The 6,552-nt window shown below is 38.3% G+C and overlaps 1 non-coding gene across 1 annotated transcript; it reads left to right on the top strand.

Moving 5' to 3' along the window:
- Positions 1-748: 748 nt before the first annotated feature.
- On the top strand, positions 749-855 carry LOC138850752 (U6 spliceosomal RNA). The gene has a single exon (XR_011390932.1). It is a non-coding gene; the product is annotated as a U6 spliceosomal RNA (small nuclear RNA).
- Positions 856-6,552: the final 5,697 nt, after the last annotated feature.

The raw sequence follows: 6,552 nt of genomic DNA, 5'->3' as shown, positions 1-6,552 counted from the left end.
CCCATAGAGAAGAGGCGTGGGGACCCAATATCCAATACAAGAAAGCAATATGACATTTAGGATACTTACTAGCATGGCCAAGAAGGCCCAAACTGCAGAGACTTATTAATGCACCACATAAATGGCTCTCTATAATCCCAATAATAGTGAAAGGGAGCCAGGGTATTTATAGATCAACTCCTGAGAGTCAACAGTAGAAGTAAAACCATAACATAAATGTGAAACTAGAGGGGTGTTAATTTCTTATCACTTCCTGCCTGCTTGAGAAGATTAATTTAGCAGAGCTGATCTCCAGCACAGATGAAGTCCCATCATCAGAACACATAGCAGTGATGTTCATGATATCTAAGCGTCAGGGTCCAGGTACTGACATTGTCTACCACAATTTCACCGGATATATTTATACCTCCTTCTTTTATGTTATGGCATAAGAGACAACATACATATTTCTTAATAAATAAGCAATAAATGAATGAAAGAAGAAACATAGCAAGTGAATGAAGGGTGAATGCTATGTTCAAATATAACTACTCTCAATAGGAAGATGCAAAGACTTTACAAAAAGCATCATATTACAATACAATTGCTGGCTTCTAGTGAATGTCTTTTTATCCTCTGAATTAAATATTAATCCTTTTTATCTGATTTTTCTAATCTTGATGTTTATGCCAACAGGATTGTTTTTGCCTTCAGAAGAACAAATGTGAGAGTAGATCTGAAATTTTTAGTTTTAAAAAACAGCATAAGTGTGCTCGCTTCGGCAGCACATATACTAAAATTGGAACGATACAGAGAAGATTAGCATGGCCCCTGCGCAAGGATGACACGCAAATTCGTGAAGCGTTCCATATTTAAAAAAAAAAAAAACAGCATAAGTAAATATGTAACTGAACAACACTCAGATATAATCTCTCTCTCTTTCTCTCTCTCTCTCTCACACACACACACATACACACACATTACACACAAATTACATCTCTCAGTGATACATATCATCAACCTCTTGAACGTGCTGATCTAGATAGAAAGTAGGAAGGCCTTTCTAATCCTTTGTCCTTTCAATGTGTTTCAGATTTCTCTTCAACCCTAAACAAGTCAAGTTCACAGCACTGGAGGTTGAAAAAATTCAAAATCTCTAGTGACTGCTTACTATTCTGCTAGGAACTTGTATGGGGTTAGGAGGAGAGCGTGGTATATAAGCAAATAATCAAGAAGTCTAAATCATAATCCTCTCTCCCAAAGAACACAGTAAATAATCAGTTGTACATCCGTACCAATTACTTAATGAAATGCTGGAGTTAGAATTCTCAGGCTTAAAAACATTAAAATGATGACCCTGAGGTGTCATCTAGTCTAGGATATATTGGTGCATGACAAAGAGAAAGGTTAGAAATAAATTCTATGAACTGGACAGTATATATCTTGCCTTAATCAAATAAAATAGGCATAAAATCAGTGCCCACACATGCACACAGCTTCTGTCTTTTTTTTTATAACCAATATGTAGCACCTAATTTAGAGAGAAGTGTTCTCTCCCTTAAACAAAGCAGTCACATAGTTTCGATTTCAGGTGACTTCCTTAAACTGTAGTAGTAATTAATAACTATTTCAAATTTCTATTCTATTGTACAGTTAAACTTCTTGACACTTACTGTATTGTTTCAGAAAATGTTTGTATACTTGATGAAAGTCCAGAGCTGTAAACTGCCTACATGAAATACTTGTAGCCTAAATATTAAGCAATGATACAGAAGCTGCATATAACAGGACCTTCTGGTCCAGGGAGCAGAGTAAGGAAAGTTCATAATGGGTTCTCCAGAGTTGCTCTCCTCCATGCTTTGTTGGAATATAAGAAGTAGACACCCAAAGGGCATTATGTAAATGTCTTTTGCAATGCATCTTACATGTGGATCTAATCAAATTCTCTGACTTCCTTAATAGTGATGCACTCTTCAAATGACTTAAACAGCTTTGAGAAGTTCCTTAAATTGCTTTGTATAGGTACTATGAGGATCAGTGGAAATTATTTGGAGCATTTCACACAATGCTTGACATATAATGTTTTCAGTAATCATTGCTTATGTTATTTGATTATTAATATTATTATGCCTACCCAAAGACCAGTGAGGCAGAACACACAGGCAGCATTCAGAGAGTACTTAGCAGGAGAGAGAAATAAAAATAATAGCTGACATCCACTCAAGCATCACAAAGTTTCAAGAGCTGTACAAAGTGCATGAACTCATTTAATCTTTTCATCAATCCTATTTTATTTCCAATTGTACACATGAAGAATCTCAGCCTTGGAGTGATGAAGAATCTTGCCTGAGGTCATACAGGTGGGAATGGCAGAACTGGCATTTAAACCCAAGGAGTCTAGAATTAGAGGCAGGTTCTTGAACAATATCCTATATGATTTCTTGGTAATAAGAAAACAACTCTTTCAGTAACAACATGGATTTAAGTGCCGTGTAGGACATGCACAGAAGGAATGGGAAATATGGTTGAAAAATGAGAACAGGTATAGTTTCTTTCACTATAGCTGGCTCACATTCTATACCTCTAAGGAGTGAAAAGGAACCAGAATGAAACACTAGAGGTCTGCTCTATCAGAGGTGTCCCTGAGTGCTATGTTAATGAAGGTGTGATTTCTTTATGACTAAATAACCTTTATAGGTAGCTGCATAGTGGTATGTGGTATGTTCTATCACTATCAATTTATCTTTTGTTGTTTCATTTTTATTTTTATGTCTTAAAGTAAATATTCCTTTCTGAGATTGTTTTAATATTATGCTATATTACATAGTGCCTGACAATTGTTATTCTGATGTCTCTCTAGGGGAATGGTGTCTTTATTTACAAAATGGTCACTCAGTGTGAGACTTAGGTTTATGTGTATGTGTTCCCCATGGTTATTAAGTCTCATATAAATACATGCATACACTCATCTAAGAAACCAAATACTTTCATGCATGTGCATGGGCAAGTACATGTATCACCTAAACTAAAACAAACATATATATGGGGCATTTTGTTGCTTTGATTTATAGCATTCAATTGCACTTTGGAGCCACAGGTTTAAAACATTTTCTTAACATTATGGAGTTATTTTTTCACTAAGATCTATTTTCAATTAACTTTATACACATGATTAACTCTATGCTAAGTAAAGAGTTCAACAAATAGTAAGAAAGAAAAACTGTCCTTCAGCAGTCAAGACAAGGGCTGTTCAAAGTCAATGAATCTCAAAGTGTCCATTCCACTTCTATAGATTACTTTTAGATGCTCTATTAGGTGTCAGAGATCAGGGAGAATATATTCTTTAGGGATGGATTATTTCACTAAGTGTGATGTTTGCCAATTTTATCTATTTTGTTATAAATGACAAGACTTCATTTTTTTTACCGCTGTGTAGTATTCCATAATATCTTTATAGGTCTTCAGTTGATGGGCATTTGGGTGGATTACATATCTTAGCTATTATGAATTGAGCTGCAATAAACATAGGGGTACTGTTAACTCTTTCATATGCTGATTTCAGTTCCCTTGGGTAAATTTCGGATGTCTGGGTCTTATGGTAGGTCTATATTCATATTTCTGAAGTTGAATGTAGATATGTGGGTTGATTTCTGGAATTTCCATTCTGTTCCATTGGTCTATGCATCTGTTTTTGTACCAGTACCAGGCTGTTTTGATTATAACTGCCTTGTATTATCTTGAAATCTGGTATTGTGATACTACCAGCTTTGTTTTTTATGTATAAGCTCTGTTCAGTGCTCCAGAGTGAAAGGAGTGTCCAAATTGACACTAAGAAGGGTGTGGTAAATCTCTGCTTCTTTTTTTTTTATCAGAAGGGAGTTTGTTCTGCTCTGTTGGTGTAGTTTAATACTCACCTCCTCTCCTCAAAGGAGACCAATGCCTGGGCACTAGTGCCAGTGAGTACAATATTTGTCCCCCCGCCACAATGACCACACAAAGGATACATGCACTTATTGGTGTGAGCATGGATCCTGCAGCAATGATCCTCACCAGGGAATCAGGGGTCCCTGAGCATGGGGAACTGCCCACAGTGACTGCCTCAAGTCCTAGCCACACTCTGAACTCTCCCAGGAAGCCATAGTGTTTTCACAGTCCTGGCACACAAGGCCTCCACAGTCACGAGCACCCTACCCTTTGTCATCTCTCTCAGATAGACTCAGGCATCTCCTCTTGGCTGGTTGCTGGGTGCATGGGCACATGCTGGTGCAGCTGTTACATATGTCCAAAATGGCACATGCCCTCTCTCAGCTAGTTACAGGGGCCAGTGCTGGGTAGAGAGAGAAATGCCCCCCTTAATTTCCTTCGAGGTTGGTAGATACACTGGCCCCCACAGGCCTCCAAACAGGACTCACAAAGGCTCTTCCCACATTTTTATCACAAATGACTTTGGCTGCTCTAGTCTAGTTTCATCTCATTCTCCAAAGCTGGTGCTGAGCCTGTTGGCTGCTGGGGTCCTGAGTTGTGTGCATCCACACCTTCCATATATGTCCACAGATTCTGCTCCATGCTAGTATGCCTTGGAAAGCAATGGATGATGGCCTAAGTACTTGGGCTATAGTCACCCATGTGGAAGACATTGATCTAGTCCAGGCTCCCGGATTTGATCTGGCCTGGCCCCAGCTTTCACAGCCATTTGGGAATGCACCTGTGGGATGGAAGATCTACCCTCTCCCTGATCTCCCCCATCTCTCTGTCACACTATTTTTCAAATAAATAAAGATCTTGGGGCCAGCTGTGTGGCAAAGTGGGTTAAGCCTCCATCTGCAGTGCCAGCATCCCCATACAGGCCCTGCTTCAAGTCCCAATACTCCACTTAAGATCCTGCTCCCTGCTAATGTGCCTGGGGAAGCAGGGAGTTGGATTGGAAGTGGAACAACTAAGACTCAAACTGGTGCCCTTATGGGATCCTGGAGCTGCAGGCAGTAGTTGAACAATCTATACCACCGTGTTGGTTCTACTCCTTTACTTTTAATCAGAGAAATTAATCCATTTACATTTAAGGTAATTACTACTGCCAATTTTCTATTTGATTTCTAGTTTGTTGTAGTTCCTTCATTTATATTCCATCTCTCTGATAATCTTCACTTGTGGTTAGAATGATTTTTCTTTATTGTGTTTTGATTCCTTGCCTGTTATTTCTGGTAAATCTATTATAGATTTTTGCTTTGTGCTTACTATGATGCTTACACAATCTTCTTTTGCTTATACCAAACCATTTTTGATATAGTAGAAATGTAATATTGGTTGTAAAAATAGGGAAAGAAATAAAAAATAAATACTAGTAGAGCTCAACATTTGCACTCCATTCTTCATGTTTTTCATTTTTGATGTTTCTTTTAATATCCTCTGTATTGCTTATTTCAACATTTTAATGTAGTGATTAGTGTTTATTTCTATTTTTTATTCTTCATGCTGAAGATACAAATAGCTTATGAACTATGTCATATTATCTGATTATTCTGAATTTGTCCTTATAGTTACTCTTACCAGTGAGTTTCCTACCTTCTGATATTTTCTTCTTACTCATCAGCATCTGTTTCTTTCAGTTTGAAGAAATCTCTATCATTTCTTGTAAGATGTTTCTCAAGGTAATAAATTCTCTCACCCTTTGTTTTTCTGGGAATGTCTAGATGATAATACTTCCTGCATCCTCCTCCCACAGAATTTCTTATGTTTTTTTTTTTGTTTGACATCACCTGAACATTGAAGAATTGGTTATAATTTGTGGCTGCCTCTTGAAATTCTAAACAGTCTATTTTTTCTCAGTATTAATATACTGCTTTTTCATCACTATATGGCACTCTAAATTAAAGAGTGTTGCCATTCCACTTTGGTGTTTTTTTCACTGTTTCCATCCCAAAAGACTACCTAAGTTCAGAATTGTTCCTAATATGCAGTTTGTCTTTGTCTGTTGTTCAGAATAAACTGGGGGAAGTGTCTGAAAAGGAATGGTCCATCACTACAGGTCTGTTCCTGTGGCTGTGGTCGACTCAAGAGCCTGTTCCTCTGGCTACTAACATCATGATGCTATATCATATCCAGAACCTTCAGTCTACTTAGACTCATTCAACCCACCCTTCTGTTGTCTGTCTACTATTGAAGTGCATTTTCTGCCTGACACCATTCCTACCAACCAGCAATTTTGGTCTCTAGGATATAAGACAGTATAGCTGGGGCTCCAGATCTCCACAAGGCACCAAAGTCTCTGGAGGCTCCATGTGCAGGCATTGGCCTGATGGCAGGAACCATTAGGATCTGCTCATTATTGGGATTTACTGGCCTGGCCTTAAATACCAAAGTAGTCATGTGATTCCTTATTATTTCCTCAAGGTTTATGGAAGGGTGATTGAGGCAGCCCGAAAGGTGTCTAGGCAATCACTGTGGGAGAGGGGTCATCACACCTCAGAGTTATTAGGTCTGTGCAATTTGAGGGTGCACACATGGTCCACATGAGGCTGGCAGTGATACACACCAGAAACAAGTTTACCTTACAAGAGCACAGGTGTCCATCTG

The sequence above is a fragment of the Oryctolagus cuniculus genome, chromosome 7 (genome assembly GCF_964237555.1).
Source record: "Oryctolagus cuniculus chromosome 7, mOryCun1.1, whole genome shotgun sequence".
Taxonomy (NCBI): Eukaryota; Metazoa; Chordata; class Mammalia; order Lagomorpha; family Leporidae; genus Oryctolagus; species Oryctolagus cuniculus.
This window is presented reverse-complemented; position numbering and strand designations above follow the sequence as displayed.